The 18,093-nt window shown below is 41.1% G+C and overlaps 1 protein-coding gene across 11 annotated transcripts in view; it reads left to right on the forward strand.

Moving 5' to 3' along the window:
* Positions 1–3,389: 3,389 nt before the first annotated feature.
* The window catches only part of gpat2 (glycerol-3-phosphate acyltransferase 2, mitochondrial), a 59,481-nt gene continuing 44,777 nt past the window's right edge, over positions 3,390–18,093 (forward strand). For 5 of the 11 annotated variants that reach the window (XM_061816842.1, XM_061816841.1, XM_061816847.1 and 2 more), the window contains exons 1-2: positions 3,390–3,585; positions 6,716–6,749. The gene's annotated coding sequence lies outside the window, so the exon portion shown is untranslated. The remainder of the gene's footprint in view (positions 3,586–6,715; positions 6,750–18,093) is intronic. The other 6 variants (XM_061816836.1, XM_061816837.1, XM_061816845.1 and 3 more) reach the window with 3 other exon arrangements.

Here is an 18,093-nt window from a genome sequence, read left to right on the forward strand (position 1 = left end):
TCTTTGCATCATTTTAGGTAGGCTATTGCAGGAGTGGACTAAACTGTCCAAACAAAATCTACAGACTGCTCTCTTGTTTTACAGCCGTGGCTGAGCAAATATAAAGCTTTGTGTTTATCTCCCATTGCAGAGCGATATAATCATTGTGTCTGAGTGAGTCCGCTCTGTTTGTATGTCCTGCATGCTAATGGTGCTTTTGTTCCAGAGAGACGCACCGACCGCTTTGTACAGTACAGGCTCGGCCATAAGATAGATGGAAGATGCCGCACTCAATTTGGTTAAACCGCACGAGTGATCGACAGCAGTAACATTTTCGAGGGGTTTTTTTGTTTTTGTTTTTTTTTTTCACCACAGAAGGGCGACAGATGATGGAGTGGATTAATGAAAGATGACAAAAAGATACCATCAAACTGCCACCTTTTACCACTTGAAGCAGGCAATCACTTCCCCCGATCATCTTTCACAATGTGCATGTGTGTACTTGCTTTACACACGCGCAGGTGACTTGGTAAACAAAAAACAGACAACACTTCCTCTGAGTACGCCAAATGGATAAAAAGGCTGAGCCAGATGTAACCTAAAAGTAATGCTGCAATCCCGACCGCTGTGCACGATGCAGTATTTTAAAAAAAAGATCAAATATTCTGGATGAAAATCATCTGTTTTTTTTTTTTTTCCCCCTTTCTTGAATCAAATTGATCATGTGGTTTTTTTCGTCCTGGTATTTTAAAGAACTTTCAAGTAGGCTACCACGGACCCAGATACCACAACAATAGGATCCAGACCCAGTAGGGTCCAGATTTGAGGTCTTTGGGTTGCCTGACTACCATCATACCTCTATTTTCACCCTTCACCTATTTATGTTTTTATTCTGCAAGTTGGCTTTAGCATGAGATAAAAAGTCGTGAAAATGGATGGACTTTCCCTTTCTGTTAGCAATACTGTATATTTGTGTAGAACGCGCAGATCATTTTTATACGCATATTCTATCCCTGAGGAGCAGTGGGCAGCCATCACAAACCAGTAATTATCGTTCACTTTGTCCAAAACCCGGATACGAGCCATCAACGACATTTTTAGCACTGTCATAATGATAATAGTGGCATGTTTGTTCATATGTGCACTACATCAGAGGCAATTATCCCAATAACATATCCTAATATGTCTTGGAACAATTCTGTGGCGATGATCCGTCTGCCTTATTATCTCAGTAATTGCGCAGCTGGAGACTACTGTACAGTCAATATTGCGGGGAAGTGAAAGATCATATCAGTCAAGTATACACTTGATAGACAATGTACGAGTACACGCTGGCTGAAAGAAGGGGTTAATTTTCAGGCAAATTTAAAATGGCTACATTACATAAGTAGAGCCTTTTAACACCTAATTTCAATTAAGGACGATAGATTTCCATCCAGTCATTCATCAGTTCATCATAATTCCATCCATCATTCATCACGTACTCGATAATTACTTCCGTTATGTATGTGTAGTAAGACAAATGTTGAAAAATAGCCTTTCTTGCAATGTTGGCAACAGTGGAAAAAAAATGGACCAAACACTCGAGACCTTCAAGAAAATTGAATCAGCACTTCTAGCAAACAACCCAAGTGTCCAACAAAACTTCCTTCTCGTCATCATTAGTGATGTCACAGGAGACAGGAAGCAACATTAAGGTCACCTTTTGTGATACCTCAACATCGGGATAACAATGACGGTTGTGAGTCACGTCTTGCACAGAAAGATGAAAGAAAGAGCAAAGATGGGGGAATTTTCATTTTTTTTTTCTCTTTGAAGCTTGACAGCCACCTTTGTGAAGCAGGTTTTCTGCCTGAGGTCTTCGCTTCGCTTCAGACCGCCTCCCTGTCGACCCCGTCCGTGTCTGTGCGTGTCATGGAGAGAAAGACAAAAGAGCAAGGAGGGGGAAATTATTATTATTATTTTTTTTGAAGTCCAACTTGAAGGGCAGCGGGTGGACCGGGTCTTCGGGCTGTTGTGGGCGCTTTAGAGTGGGAGAGCAAATGGGAGGTGCTGAAAGTCCAACGCAATGGTCAGCGTGTGGACAAAGGCTTTGTGCTCCTGTTTAGAGCGCCTCGTTGTCGCCGTGTGGAGAAGCCCCACAACGACTCAGAGGGATAATATCCATCCACCGACCATTTGCAGCTCAAACATGAAGTTATGTGTAGGCACAAAAATGCTGCTTGGCAGCACAGCAAATATTTTCCAAGGTCATACAATGACCTTTTTTTGGTCCAATAGTCTCGCCTGGCTCAAGTTTCTTGATCAACTTGGAGTGTGCGGTTGGGTTCATCTGCCAAAGAACATTATAACCTTGAGACACTCAAATGCACTTTTAATCCTGTTCAAGATGGAAGTTTGAACTTTAATGTGCTAAATATGTTACGCGGCAGGCTTTTAACCTTTCTCCTTTCGGGGACGCTTCTGTAATTGGCTTATTAAATGGCAAAGCGTTCCTCAGAACTCCCTTTAAAGCGGTTGGACCAGACACAATGGCTCGTCTTTGGAGCTGCGTCACGACCGTGCAAGATGCTGATGATGATTGTGCCCAATACAATCGAATGATTATCCTCGTATCAGGTGTTAAAAGAGTGCAATACTTGACTTCAATCAGGTGAGGTGCTTTTGATTTTGTCCCAATTGCAAATGTACTTTGCTCCCTGAAAAAGAACAACACCTACAGGTTCAACAAAGCGTTTTCATTCTGGTCACTTGGGCTATTTTCTCTTTTTACCATTCTTGATATTAGGATACACGTTATGGCAGGGGTTCTCAATCTGAGGAGCCATACTTTGGGGGTCTGGAAAATAAATTATGATGATGTACATTTAAAAAAAAATGTGTGGGTACAGGCGCAATCAAGTAAAGAAAAACACAGAACTCCTTCCTACCGTCGCTTTGGTCCATTTAAAAGCCCTGATAGGATTGTCACAAATTATCACATAAATCTGACATTCCCGCATGAATGAAACAGTTTTTCCGTTGAATGAAACTGATCCAGGCAGTCAGATGACCACAAACAACATGATCACTGCTCCATACAGAATCAAGATTTTGTGATTAATTAATGTGATGTTTGGCAAAAACAACAGAGTCAGAGGACTAAGAACACCAGTGGCCTCACGCTCATTCTATGATTCTGTCACAAACTATATCATGAGCTAAATCGCCTTGTAGGAATTAAAACCATTTCTTATGGCTGAAGTTGCCTAATGTTCTTGCTTTCTTTCGTTTTCTTTTTTTTTTTTTTTTTTAAATAATGATAGAGTTTATTAGATAACATCTGAATTTGCACAAAAAACGCTATGAATCAGAAGTTATTCACCAGTAACTCGGTAGTTTATTTTTTACACAGAATAATTATGATCGAGTGAACGTTGAAACGGCGACGACGTCATTTTTAAAATTACGTGAACGAGGCTGGCAGCGGTCGCAGGCCGGGAGGCGGCCTGACGTGGCGGGTGCAAGAAGAAGCTAACGTGACGGTCGCGGTCGCTGTAGTCACGTCACGAAGACGTCGAGGCACATTTAAACTCGCAGTTCAGCCGAAAGACGATTATTTACTCGGTATGTAAACGCTTTTCTCCGAGCATAAAAATGTCACCGGGCTGACTTGTTGGGAGTGTGAACAACAAGTGTTAGCATATAGCTGGTCGGATGGCTTCTCGGTCACTTCACTGTTTGACAAGCTAACGTGTGTGTGTGTGCTGGGATCAATTCTGGAATTTTAACTGACTTTGACCAGAAAACTTTCGAAGAGGGACTAAGTGCGTTTCATGTGCAGCGCATAGTCCCGTTTTCACGACGCTCTTAATTTTCTGAGGGCGGCAAGGTAACTTCAACATGGACGTCAGTCGAAGCTTTCTTCGTCTAGTTGCCAAATTATCATTACAGGACGTATGTAAACGAAAACACACTTATGCGCCTAAGCGGCTAAGAGAATGGATGATATATAGATGCTATGAACCTGTAAAACGGGTGAAAATGCACACATTTCGGGACAACCTCTTAAGGCAACTGATACCAAGATAAAACCTCTGACAAATATGTTACTTTGAAATTCTCATAACTTTCTCAATCCTTATCCTATTTTCATAAGGTTGGTATAAAAAAAGCTTGCTAAACACAGACAACGTTTAATAATGATGATTACTACTTTTTTTTTTAATTCAAAAGTTATATTAGACAATTTTCGCAATGATAAAAACAAATTAATAGTCAAGAATCAACTAAAACTCCATAATGTGACTGAATAAAACAATGGTTTTAGACTGGACCCAAAAGCAGACCGAGACTGAAACGCAGTTGGTAAGGGTTTTATTAGGGGGATCACGAAGTCTAAAATTTCGAGGCTTGAGGGTGCAACGTAGGAGCAGGTGGGTGAGTTTTGCAGTGTGGTTTGTAGCAGAACGAACTGGAGGAGGATGACAAAACAAGAGGGGAAGTATATGCGCAAGTGATCAGGTAATCTTGGTCCACGAGCGAAATCAACAACAAAGATTCGGCCGGTGTACCACGGGGGTGTGAAAATACTCTGGAGCTGGGACAGTGGGACTGCGATGACTGCTAAACGTGATCAGTGCTGAAGAGACCTGCCCACGTTCCGCAGAGGTGACTCTGGGCGCTCGCTGACTTGTTAAAAAACATCGTAAGGAATTAATGTAGCGCACTTTAAGGGCATTTTCCATCCCTAGCCAATGTGGCACCCCAGGCAAGATTTTTATTTTTGCGCACCCCCACCATTTGTGCTTTGCGTACATTTTCGTAGTATTTTTTTTCCAAAGTCTTTAATTAACACTCAATTTAAAAATAAAATAATAATAATAATGATAATTGAGATATTGATTGAGTAGGTTTCATCCCCACAAATGATCTAGAAAGAAAAGATCTTTTGATGAACTATCTTTGGGCACATGTACTGTGCAGATGGGTCATGAGTTCCGATATCCGTTAAATCAGTGACCGTTAAACTGAGGTTCAACTATACATGTATTCAAATTTTGTCTGAAAACACCAGCCATAAGATTTTTAGTAAGTTAGGTTTATTCACGATTACAGTAAGTCATCAAACCAGTCATGCTCATTTGTGAGACAAGTGCAGGATGTCAGCTGTCCCATTTTCCGGGTATGGTCTCGTGACGTTCCATATATATGTCATAAAAAATGTATACACACTTTAAATAACGATACTTGTAAATTCTTTTACATGTTGCAAATTATTTGAATTATAATAAACATCAAGTTTACAATTATTAAAAGCGTGTATACGTTTTTTGGGGACACCCTGTACATAGATACATTTTGCATAATTTATCGTTACCCCAGGCCCTGGCACGACTGCTACAAAATGTGCTGCGGCACAGCGGTTGGGAATGATTGGTTGAGACTACGTGGTGCAGGTGTACCTTGTTATACCCGAAAATGAATATTTCATCAGTAAGGCGATGCCAGGATCCCTCAGACCGCAAACCTTTGACACGAGTGCCTCCTCTGGCAATTTTGAATAAATGGACATCATCATCACAAGTGAACATTGCTCATCATCAGTATGCAACGTGGGCCAACCATTGAGCTACCTGTGCCAATATTGAATTCAAAGGTCCATGCAGAAAACCTCTTTTGAAATGAAGCCAAGAAGAAAAAAAAAAAAAAATGACGGTTGTAGCGTTCACTGCACAAAATGTTCTCCCATTTTTCAGCCTTGTGAGCTGCTTTTCTAATATTGCACTTTTATGGAAAAGATAAGCTTAGCATTTTGTAAGATACATTTTGTCCCTGTATTGAGGGGAAAAAAGAAAAAAAGTTAAGAATTTGTAATGCCCACTTGAAATATATGGAGTGACGTGTAGTATAAATCTTTGCGCTGGTAAATACAGAAGAGTTTGTTCAGTGCAGCCAAATGAGCTGTTAGTCCCCCCCCCCGCCCCGCCATCCTCCAATCACATCCCCTTCGCGATCCACTCATTTGTCTTTGCCCGCTCCTCCGATGCCTTCTCCGTTACCTCTGATTTGGCTTGTCTCGTGGTGAATACCTAATCATGCCGTGACGACTTCATTCTTCTCTTTCCTTCTTCCCTTCTCATCTCATCAATGGGCCGAGACTTATTCCTCGCAAGGAAGCGGGTTTGGTGCCATGTATAGTTCATATAAGCGTGAAAAATGCCCCATGCCCGTCATGACTTTTTATAGTCACCCGCTGGGACGCAAACACAGGTTTAAGTGAAAAAAGAAAAAAATATTTAAAGGGGGCGGCCCGGAGTTTCTTCGTCTACCTCGACATTTATGACCTCTGCTAAATGCAAAAGTGCAAGGCGAGCGGTTTTGTTGTTAAATTACAGAACACATTTCCATGAAGCGTTGTAGAAGCCTGGCATATGGGCCATAAAAAAATTAATCCTAATAAAAGTGTGGATTGAAGATTTTTTGGGGGGGCATTGATCTTGCCGTAATCCGTCAGAAAAAGCTACTTTGTAAAATGTTCACAGTTGGCACCCACTCTGTAAATGCATATTAGTGCCACCCACAGGACAAAATCGCTCAGCATGTCAGAGACACATTTTCAAGTCCGTGACATTCACAGCTATTTGCACTCGCCTGAGTGATGTTTCAGTTTTGTCATTGATTTTATCATTTGTGAATTCTGTTATTGTTTCATGAACTTCCTGCTTCTAACATGTCTTTGTTTCTTACCTGACAGTGTTGCAACAATCTCTTCCCTGCTTGGGGATAAGGTAGGAATGATCTTGCTATTGCGACCGTGTGTGTGTGTGTGTTTGTTGCTGCAGTGGTGTATTGGCCTGTCTGTACACGTGAGTTTACAGGGGCTCCACCGCCCGCATAGCGCCGTAGTTGTTGGGGCGAAGATAGAGTTGAATGTGGTGTAAAGGGCCTTAACAACAGCTCAGCCTTCTGTCACAGGATGTTTCCTTCCTTTCTTTGTTATCCAAGCTGTCCTCGGTCTAAAGCGTATCTTGCCTCAGGCTTGAGTTAAAGTTGTGGATGTGTCCAAGCAATATGGTCTTTCTTGAGACTACTTTTTTTTTCTGTGCTGGATTGTTTGTCCATCGATCTAGACAGCGATACCGTGACTTGCATGTTCATTTCCATGTCCGCTCAATTCACTCATTTATCAAATCGGTTTTTGTAGTATGTTGATTACATTATTGAACCGTAAATGTTCTATCAAAGCTTTTATTTCAGCATTAAGACAAAATAGATGTCTTTCATTAAAAACACAACATAAAGGATAGCTATTAGATTTAGTACCAGAAGTATAAATCCCCGTCTGTACAGTCGTCGCATACACTAAATGAATGGTATTTAAAAACAAAACGAAAAAAAAAAAAAACAGCTTGAAGATGTAAGCTTTGTTTTCTGGTGCAGGTTTTGTGACGTGATTTGCCTTCGTGGGCCAAATAAAATCATGTGGCAGGCTGGGTCTAGCCCCAGGGCCTTAAGTTTGACATCTGTGACTTCATGGTTTTGGATCGATTTCTTTGCAGTTTGGGCTTTTCTTGGTACCTAGCTGAGGATTGTTCCTGACCTTTATCCCTTTATGTCTACAATGTCATGATCTATTTCCTGATGTTTTTTTTTTTGCTGGAAACACTCAATGTTATAAAGCTTTAATGGTCTGAAACTACTCTTATGAACATAAGAATAAGGTGACATTACTGAAATGGCCCCCACTCTCACCTGATCCACATCCAGTTTTTGGGATGCGGTCGTTGGTGAATGTGCAGTCTTGAATTGATTACTGCTATAGCGTCCATTTGTTCCATTGTTATACTTTTTTCATGATAAAGAATAGAAGCAATGTTGAAGGCGAAAGCGGGTCCAAGTCAGTAACTAGCAAGATATACTTTACAAAGTGCTAGTTGAGTGTATACACCAGTGGTGTGCTTTATAAGTGTTGTGCCGAGAGTTCTGAAGCAGGAATTCATATCTGGTGGTGATTGCATCTGGTTTCCAATGCGCAAGGGCAGTCCAAGAATGCAGGTTTATTTTTTTATTTGCAGTGCCAACTGGCATCCTCAAAATTTTGATCATGTTGTTATTACGAATGTTTCCTTCTTGTTCCCTTAGAAATCTATCTGTTTTTGGGATGAGACCAAGTAGGGAACTACTGTTGTATATCTGTCAATTTCAATAGTAGTGCAGCCACAGCCAACATTTTCTTATCTTTATCAGTTCTAATGCATTTTCTTTTCAATGCTGACTTTTTGTTGTTGTCGTGTTTGGCTGTTAAACCAAACAGAAGAGAGGATCTGTATCCGTTTTTGGCCGGAACATTTTTACCGTCTCAGGTGGAATTTCTAAGCTTCCACTGTGGTCTCTTAGGATTTGAATGGATACCTATTAAGAAGCAAAGTCAAACTCTCAAACGGAACAAGGTTTCATGAAGGGAGTGAGAAAAGACGAAGCACTGGCAATAAGATGGGAAAACGAAATCATGATATACCAAGAACAATGACACGTTAGATGAGCGTTGCATTGGGGAGTAGTCCGACAGGAAAGGACAAGCGAGGACAGGAGGGGGAAGCATGCGCGACGAGGGTCGTGAGCCCGGCTGTACGACTGAAGTGTGGTGGGAGTGGCTATGTAAATCACAAAGGTCTACAGGACCAGAGTGTGACTGAGCGCAAGAGAATCCAAGAAATTTGGATTGTAATAACGTGAGGACCCCCCAATTGACCCCTCCGTACAGGGCACTTAGACGTAAGACAAACAGTAAAAATGGCAAATACAATACAATACATTCTGAACTGAGACAGACTCCAAGCTTCTGATTTCATTCAAATCAACGATGTATTAAAGGTTCTAAATACAATACATTCTTAACTGAGAGAGATGCCATAGTTCTGATTTCATTCAATCATTCACACGTAGCAATGTTATGCTAGCGCAGAACGTCTCATTCATTTATACGAGACGTGGATTAAAAATCAAATTTAGGGCATATCTTCGTGCAAACACAGTCTGGTTAAGCTTCGGCCGCGAGCCAGCCAGAAATCGATACGTTTGTGCAGTCCGATCATCGCTAAATATCGCTCAACAAAGAATAAGTGTGGCATTCGTTCACACGCAGTGGTGTTATGCTAGCGAAGAACTTCGAATTCATTTACACGAGACCTGTATTAAAAATCAAATTTAGGGCATATCTTCGTGCAAACACAGTCTGGTTAAGCTTCGGCCGCAAGCTAGCAAGAAATCAATACGTTTGTGCAGTCGGATCATCGCTAAATATCGCTCAACAAAGAATAAGTGTGTCAATCGATCACACGCAGCAGTGTTATGCTAGCGAAGAACTTCAAATTCATTTACACGAGACGTGTATTAAAAATCAAATTTAGGGCATATCTTCGTGCAAACACAGTCTGGTTAACTTTCGGCCGCGAGCCAGCAAGAAAGCGACACTTTTGTGCAGTCCGATCGTCGCTAAATATCGCTCAACAAAGAATAAGTGTGTCAATCGTTCACACGTAGCAGTGTTATGCTAGCGGAGAACGTCTCATTCATTTATACGAGACGTGTATTGAAAATCAAATATAGGGCATACCTTGGTGCAATCATGTGTGTTCCGGTTGATATTAGATGGATTTAGTTGATGATGCGGTCTTCCACAAAGTTTGATCCATCGAAGGCATTTTTCGTACCGGGTCTTCGGTTTTGGAAAGGGTACGAATCGAAGTCCCACCGACTCGCCTTTCGGGATACCCGTCGTCACGATTACAAAGTCCGTGACTACACCTCTTAACCATATTTTTTGTTGAATAACCCAAATACGGGATAAAACGCTAACTAAACCTATACTGGACCATGCAACGTTGTCTGAGAAAATGGCGGGAGCAAAAACTGGCCTTGGCTTATGCGGATCTCTGGCCTCTGATTGGTCAGTGACGCGGATTGCGCAATATCAATTGCTGTGCCTGCATCGCTGGGGCTGATTACCCCGCCCACTCAGTTGAGAAGCGGCGTCGGGCCCAGGAGTCGACTACCCCAGAGCGGCACGGTGGATGCGACACGTCAAGCACTTAAGGACCAAGGGCGGTCCACCGGCTGCCATGCCTTTTGCCCCGTTTTGTCCTTTTGATGATGTACCGGTCTGATGAAATCGACCTGCTTTGGATACAGATTTATATGCAAATACAAGGCTTGGATCAGTTTTGAAAAAAAAAATTCAATTGTACTCTTCACAAAGAGATGAAAAAGATTTGATGCCTGTCATATTGGGACCAAAAAATCGGAATCAACCTGCGGTGTCAACATGGCTTTATTTAACCAGATAATCACACCAGACTTCGCGCAGTACATAAGTCGACAAAACATTTACAGAAAGCTGTGTTATCTTAGAGATTCACCTTTTAATAATCCTATAACTTTCACATCCAGCAGTTAACCTATCTCGTAAAGTGCAATCATACATATAATTTCAAGATCTTACAATTTCCGTACTATATGCATCCTGCCTGTTTAGTTTGATTTTTTAATTTCAATTTCAATTTTGCTTTACACTTACATGGAAAACATTGTAAATGTTTTGTTCCAGTGAGAGTTTGACCCCGGAAGGTTTTTTTTTTTTTTAAATATCATTATTTCCGACGGGATATCCTCTGGGCTAATTTTATTTTTAGAGGAGAAGAAAAGTGTTTAAAGAGATGAGTGTTCATTTCGGTCAACTGACACACTCCCCCGGCCCCTAACCGCCTGCTTACCATTTTCCTCTTTTTGAGGTGTCACTAATTGCCGAACCACAGGAACAGGCTGTAGGGAAATTCTATTTCTCTCATCACTTTTTCTTTTAATACCGTCAAGAGTGTCCTCACACACTGCTCGTATTCTCTCACAAAGCGACTTGATGTGTCACGCTTGAGCTCCCCAGGAGACTTTGGGACGGAAGATGCGGTCTTGCGGATTCAAATGAAGAAGTACTCAGTTTCTTAACGGCACCAAAACACTAGCCACTTTCACCGTGGCCAAATTTCAACCCTCGATTGGCCTCAAATAGGCTGTTCCTCTAAAATTGGGAAATGTTGACAATGCTGCCCGGTGTTGCGGAGTAAATGTCAATGATGTCATTGAGCATGATACCAAAACCGATTCGCAAAGAGTGCCAGTTATCGGCCAATCTGATCAAATAGGTGGACAAATGTTACAAAATATCATCCCAGTCACATTTTATTGGTGTGGCGATTCCAAACCTTTACAACAAAATCAAAATGAACGTTGAATCAGAGCTCCGGGAAATGGATTATTTTGCCACAACCGCGGACTCGTGGCGGACAATTGAACCGTACATAATTCTATCAGTCCATTTTATAAGTATGAATTTTTGAACTCAAGACCCAAATGTATACAGACGTCCCCCCCTTTCCTCCCCCTTACGACTGTCAGTCTTCTTCTTCTTCTTTTCCTTTCGGCTTGTCCCGTTAGGGGTCGCCACAGCGTGTCATCTTTTGCCATCTTAGCCTATCTCCTGCATCTTCCTCTCTCAACACCCCAACCGCCCTCATGTCTTCCCTCACCACATCCATAAACCTTCTCTTTGGTCTTCCTCTCGCTCTTTTGCCTGGGAGCTCCATCCTCAGCATCCTTCTACCAATATACTCACTCTCTCGCCTCTGAACATGTCCAAACCATCGAAGTCTGCTCTCTCGAATCTTGTCTCCAAAACATCCAGCTTTGGCTGTCCCTCTAATGAGCTCATTTCTAATCCTATCCAACCTGGTCACTCCGAGCGACTGTCAGTAATTTCTAGTAATTGTATTGTGCTTATTGCTGACTGTCAATGTTGTTGACTGTCACTATGTTGTAATACTTCCCACATCCTTTTGAATTATTTATCTTTGTCAATTAAAAAAAGATCTTTTTCACTGAACCTGGAGCGATATAGTTCTTTATGTGGCATGTATATCGAGATGAAATATAGTCTGTATCGGCCAGGCACAGTCAAGAGTAAATGTAGCAGGTTGTGGTCGAACTGTATTCTTTTAATCATGTGCCATTACTTGCATAGTGAGCTTCATTGGCCTTATTTTATTTATAACTCCCATATATGTAGCCCTTGACATTTGACACCCGTGACCCGCATTCAAGAAGCATAAAAGCAAGCATATTTCAAGGGCTTGCTGACGTAAATTCACTTGCACACCGGTAGCCTCTTGCGTGTTTTTTTATGATGATTTTTTTTTTTGTCCTTTGTTTGTTCCTTTTGTTTTTTCCACTTCACATTGTAGTGGCTGTAATGCTATCACATCTGTGCCATGTGGGAGAGGGTTGTAGTGTTCATTTGGCCCTGCAGGACTCTGTTTTGTAATTGTGCATAAGTGAGTAGTAGTCGCCACCGAATTAACACTCAAGTGATGTGATGTCTTTCCACTGCGGTGCTATTTGTGTTTTCAATTTGACTTTTCTGTTCACTGGCCACTCTTCTCGGTTTCTTGCTCTTCTCGCAATCTTTGTTTCTATTTTGGGCGCCGCCATCGCAGTACTGCCCTATCACAATAGTTGGTCTCGACCGCATTTCGGAGAGTGATTTTGCGTTTCCCTTTTAAATTGTTTGTCTTGATCGCAAACAAACCAGCACTGTCTGAAGTTGAACATCTTGGAAGGCCAGTTGTTGGGATTTTGACAGGATTAAAAAAGATTCCACGGGTGAATCTTTTCACGTGTTATTGTTACGATGTAGCTGGTTTAGTTGACCAGCAACTCAGAATAGATTGTCTGACTTTCTACTGTAAATTTTGCTTTTAAACAAAATAAAACATCAACTAGCAGTATTTTCTAGTGCTGACAGATATTGGCATAAAAGTCTACTATGACTGCAATTTAGTCGTGTACAAATCTGATGATTAAAGCTGCGTCATTGGCTAATTTTTCTTCCAGTTGGGTTCTGGTGCCGAAGATGTCCTGCTACACCGTAAAAATGACTCTCTTGTCACCCATTTATATCTGATATCATATCGCTTTTATCACAGACAAGGGCCTCTGCTCAGTCACAGTCCACTAAAACATCACATTAAAAAAAAAAAAAAAAAAAACCCCAAAACTTTCTTGTAGTTCTGAATCACTAGCATGTTGGTGGGGAAGATGTGGTTCTCTAAAGTCCTTTCTATTTTTGGGGGGTACATTTTGTATGCCTGGCAAAAAAATGCATATTGCCCAGAACGAAGTTGGAAACCTCAATTTGTGCATCATCCCATAACCTTGTTTAGAAATCTTTTTTTCCCCACAATAATGCTCTGTGGGAAAAATGCTGTTGTGCTGCATCCATGAAATTGGTCTTGGCCTTGCACTGAATTCACGTCATTGTCAACGTGATGTTTTTATGGAATATGTGATTTTTATTTGTCTATAATTTGTTTTCTGACATCTATAGGCTCATTGTTTCACATCAGCAGTACCGTCCGTTCAAGGTTGATTCTCTAGTATTCTCTGCCTCCCTCAAAAGACCTACAATGTATACAATACGTTAATACACCCTTATTAAAAAGCCATTTTTGTGATTTAAAAAAAAAAAAAGTAATACATTTTCAAAAGAAAAAAAAAAAGGGACTTTTAGCCTGTACAACTCCGCCCATCCATTTTCTGTACCACCTGTCCTCACTAGTATTCACTTGTCACAACTATTCACACTCACATTCGCACCTACGGGCAATTTAGAGTGGTCAATCAACCACCATACATGTTTTTTGGATGTAAGAATAAAGTTAAGTACCTGGAGAAAAGCCACACAGAGACTGGGAAAACATGCAAACTCTACACAGATGGGGTCTGGGTTTGAACCCGCATCCTCAGAACAGCGAGGCAGAAGTGCGAACCAGTTGTCCATTGTGCTGCCCCGTACAGCTAATTTGAAATGAAAAAAATAATACAAAGGACAAATAAATATAAACAACTAAATAATGCTGTTTGCACAAGTGTGCACATTCTCCTATGACTGGAGATGCGGGTGTGTTGAATATTAACCAATAAGTGTTTCAAACTCATGTCAATGGGAGTCGGCATACACTTGCCATCAGTTTCATAACTAAGTGAAATAGAGTTCAGCTGTTCTCGTAGGCTTGCATTTCTTGTCCCTTATGAAAGGCCAAGCCATTGTCATGGAAAGAACTTCCACGGCATCGAAGGGATTTCAGAATTAGACGTTCAGAAGGAAATTTACCAAGTAACACCGTGAAGACGCTCTTCATCAAGTAGAACAAAAAGGTCACAACAAGTAACGTTACCAAGTACTGGATATCCTTTTTGAAAGATAAGGTGGGATGAGGCTGACGAGAGGCAAACTGCAACGTTGAAGGAGCTGAAGGAATTTCCGACACGTACAGTACAGGCTTTTCGGTACGCGATAACAGTGTCCCATCTTTGTCGTTCGTCTTTGTCTGGCAAATGGAGGAGGACGACCAAAGAAAAACATCCCAAATGCACGTTATGTGTTATGGTCTGAAACCAATGTTGAATCTTTTTGTCCTCAATTCCAAATTTTTTGTATTGACGCAAACAAGACTGCTCATCATCAGAACACAATCATCACGCATGGAACTTGGGCTTGTTATGAGCACTTCGGAATTCCTGCCGGTGTTAACGTAAAACTGGAAAAAAAAATCAATAAATAAAAATCCCAACAGAAGATTATTTGGAGGTTAATCTGAGGCACTTTAAATTGTAGCAAAAGTGTGCTGACTCCCATTGGTCATTCACTTTTATTTGTCAAAAACACACAAGGGATTTGTCTCCGGTAGTTGGAGCCGCTCTACTGTAACACCAATCAATTGACAGAGTCCTCAGAACTGTGAGGCCAGCAGTTGATCATCGCTGATGCTTTCCGAAACCACAACTACTGCTTCAGAATGGGAAGCCTCAGGATCCGCTGCAGTATTTTTTCCGATTTTACACTTCACTTATTCTTGATTTCATAAGGGAGTTAAGTTTTAAGTAACAGTGTTTCGAATTGGAATACAGCTTTCTCCTGGAACAGAGATTTTATTGAGGAAACAAAACGCCGAGCAACCAATCCTTTTATCTATAGATCTATAGATAATGCTTTAAAATCTGGGTGTCTTTTACGCCACTTGCTACTGGTTACTTACACTTTGACAACTAAGGTCTCACACTTGGGTAAAATCCTACTTTTTTTTGGGTGAAACGTGGCTGAAATGTATTCACCTCATTTGGTGACGGGTTTTTAGACAGGATTAACAGTATACTCAAAGAAGAGAAGAAATTACCCAGTAAGATTATATCATAGTTTTCCAAATGACCACTAATGTCTTTTCTTACCGTTTTCCCACTGTACTTCTATGATTAAATTGGCTAAGAAATGTAATATCAGAAGTTTTACTTAATTCAATTCTTTCGAGACAGATGCTGGAGGCTAAAACCACTTTCCTTCACATTATAAATGGATGATTGTTTTTGGCGTTTCTCATCCCAATAATGATTTAACCGTACTCTGCAGCAGGCGTGGTCAGCCAAGAGAAGTTCTTTGTTCAGCATCTAAGACTATTGGTTCTGACGTATTCTCGTGTTTACCTGCAATCATGACAGCTCCAGACCAACTTATCCGTAGTACAAACGCTTGGCTTTTGCTGTAGAACTGAAACTCTCTGACAGCCAATAGTTATTTAAAAGAATTTTTTGTAATAAACCGTTTGTTGCATGGGAGAGAAAACTGGTGAGAAACAAGACGTAATGCGTGGATCAGATTACAAGACAAATTTGCTCTTTCACGATTGCGCTATGTCAGACTATTGCAAGAAAATCTTGTACTCTGATACCACCCTATCCTGTTTTTTTTTTTTTTTTTTTTAGGATCAGTCTGGTTTTATCCGGTCAACTCAAATGCGACAATTCCAACAAGAAGCCTGAGAGACACAATTTACAATGTTGATGGAAATGACACTTGTCACAGATCCAAATCCAGGTCCCTTGTTCACAAAAAACTGCTCAAATTCAGCTCTGAGAGTCCCGTCAAGGCACTACGAAAACCAGAGAAAAAACAGGAAACTTTTTATTCTTTGCATTTATTTTCTTTTACTCCCAACTGTCACAAAAAAGACTCAAACATATGCACAATACTGTCCCTACTGGCAGGAGTAGTTTCAAGTGTATCGTAAAACAATTTTAATTTTCTCCACTGTGAATCAAAAGGGAACGCTGGTATTTCTGTACAGCAAAAGTGAGTGTTTTTTTTTTTTTTTTTTTTTCCACATTAAATAAGATGCTGACACAGCACAGATTGCATTGAAAATACGCCAGGGCAGTTCTTGAGAGGTGGGAATAAATCAGATCCCCACGGCACAGACGAATTGGAAGCCCCGGGAGACTTAAACCCCGGGTTGGACGGTTGTTGATTGATAGTGGACGCAGTCGTCTATCGTCACCATAGTTAAGCTCTTAAATAGCCTCATGATGTAGTGAGGGAGAGAAATGAGGTGGGCAGACATGAGATATGGAGAGGAGAAGAAATAACGATGGTAGACATCGAGGTTGACGCTTTAAGGTGAGAGCTGCGCAAGTGTGAGAACATTGACAATAAGGTCATAAAGGGGAGACTGTGAGATTACTTGTTCAAAAAAAGAAATCACTTGCAAGGCTTTATTCCTTCATTTGTTGTCGAGTCCTGCTGTGTTATTTTGTGCAGCAACCAACAATTCCATACCCAAAATGGAATCACGAGATTTTGGATTTGTGATTTGTTGATCTTAATGACATGGATGTCAGCTCTTGAAATTCTATGTACATTGTCCATCACACTCACTCTATGTAATTGAATCTTTGGACAATACGTCTTGCTCCTTTAGTGTCCTCCGTGCAACACCACAATGTTTAGTTTGGGAAGTCCTGTAAGTCCGTTGCAGTACCTTCCAAGACTAACGTCACAAATGTACATCATCTAAGTAGTCCTCCAAAGAACCGAGAAGCAAACTAGTTAGAGGCTTTAATGTAAGCCTCTTTTGAGATCCATGGATGTGGATCCCGGCCCGGCCCCGCCTGTGTGGCGCTTGCATCTTGTCCCCGAGCCCGTGTGGATTTTTTTTTTCCGTGCACTCCGGTTCCCTCTCACATCCCCCAAAAAAAAGCATTAATTGGAGACTCTAAATTACCGCGTCGGTGTGATTGTGATGTGTGTGTGTGCCCTGCAATTGGCAGGCAACCAATTCAGGGTGTACCCCGCCTCCTGCTCGATGACAGCTGGGATAGGCTCCAGCGCTCTCGCGACCCTGGTGAGGATAAGTAGCTCAGAAAATGCATGGATGGATGGATAATTTTGTCATCGTGGCTGTTTGATGTCATACAAGAGTGGCTCCAACTACCAGAGACAAGTTCATTGTCTTATAACATATAACATAAACATAACATACTTAGCTAATAAAACTGATTTTCATTTTGATGTAATGTATTTTGAAACAAATCTCTGAATCCACTTTAAAGGGCCTGGAATGTCTCGTTTTTTGTTGTTGTTGTTGTTGACATTATTAGTGTCAAGTGGAAGGGGCTGAGCTTCCTTGTTTAGACCCATCTCTAAGCACAAAAAAAACCTCATAGTGCACATGCAACCTTTGGGTTGGCTTTTCTCGTTTTACCTTGGTCAGAATCGACTGTTATTGGATCCGGAAATTGTTTATAAACCAATTGTAGAGGTAATTTTTTTTTTTTGTTCCCGGATCCCTTTCTTTAACGAGTCTATTCCTTCTTTTGATTTAATATCGTCATGCGTGCACTGCAGTCTCCAGGAAACCAGGTTATGCGACAGAACCTTCTTGAGTGAGTTCAACGTCGCCGGGGAAATCTGTGGTAGTTTGGATGACGCTGTGCTTAGTGGAACACTACAATGTGCACGATCATTTTTTTGTTCTGCTTTTGGAAAAAAATGCATTGTTTTTAAAGCTCATTCAAAAAGTGGAAAAAAAGAATAAACCGTTTTATCCACAACGGATATGATGTCACGTTGGAATAAGTAGAACATTTATGTAACGGCTCTTAACGACAAGGTTTGGCCGCTGCTTCAAAGTTGTTCCTTTTGCCATTACTTGGTTTAGTATCACACGTGATGCGTGGCCAGGCACTCCAGAG

The sequence above is a fragment of the Syngnathoides biaculeatus genome, chromosome 4 (genome assembly GCF_019802595.1).
Source record: "Syngnathoides biaculeatus isolate LvHL_M chromosome 4, ASM1980259v1, whole genome shotgun sequence".
In the NCBI taxonomy this organism is placed as follows: Eukaryota; Metazoa; Chordata; class Actinopteri; order Syngnathiformes; family Syngnathidae; genus Syngnathoides; species Syngnathoides biaculeatus.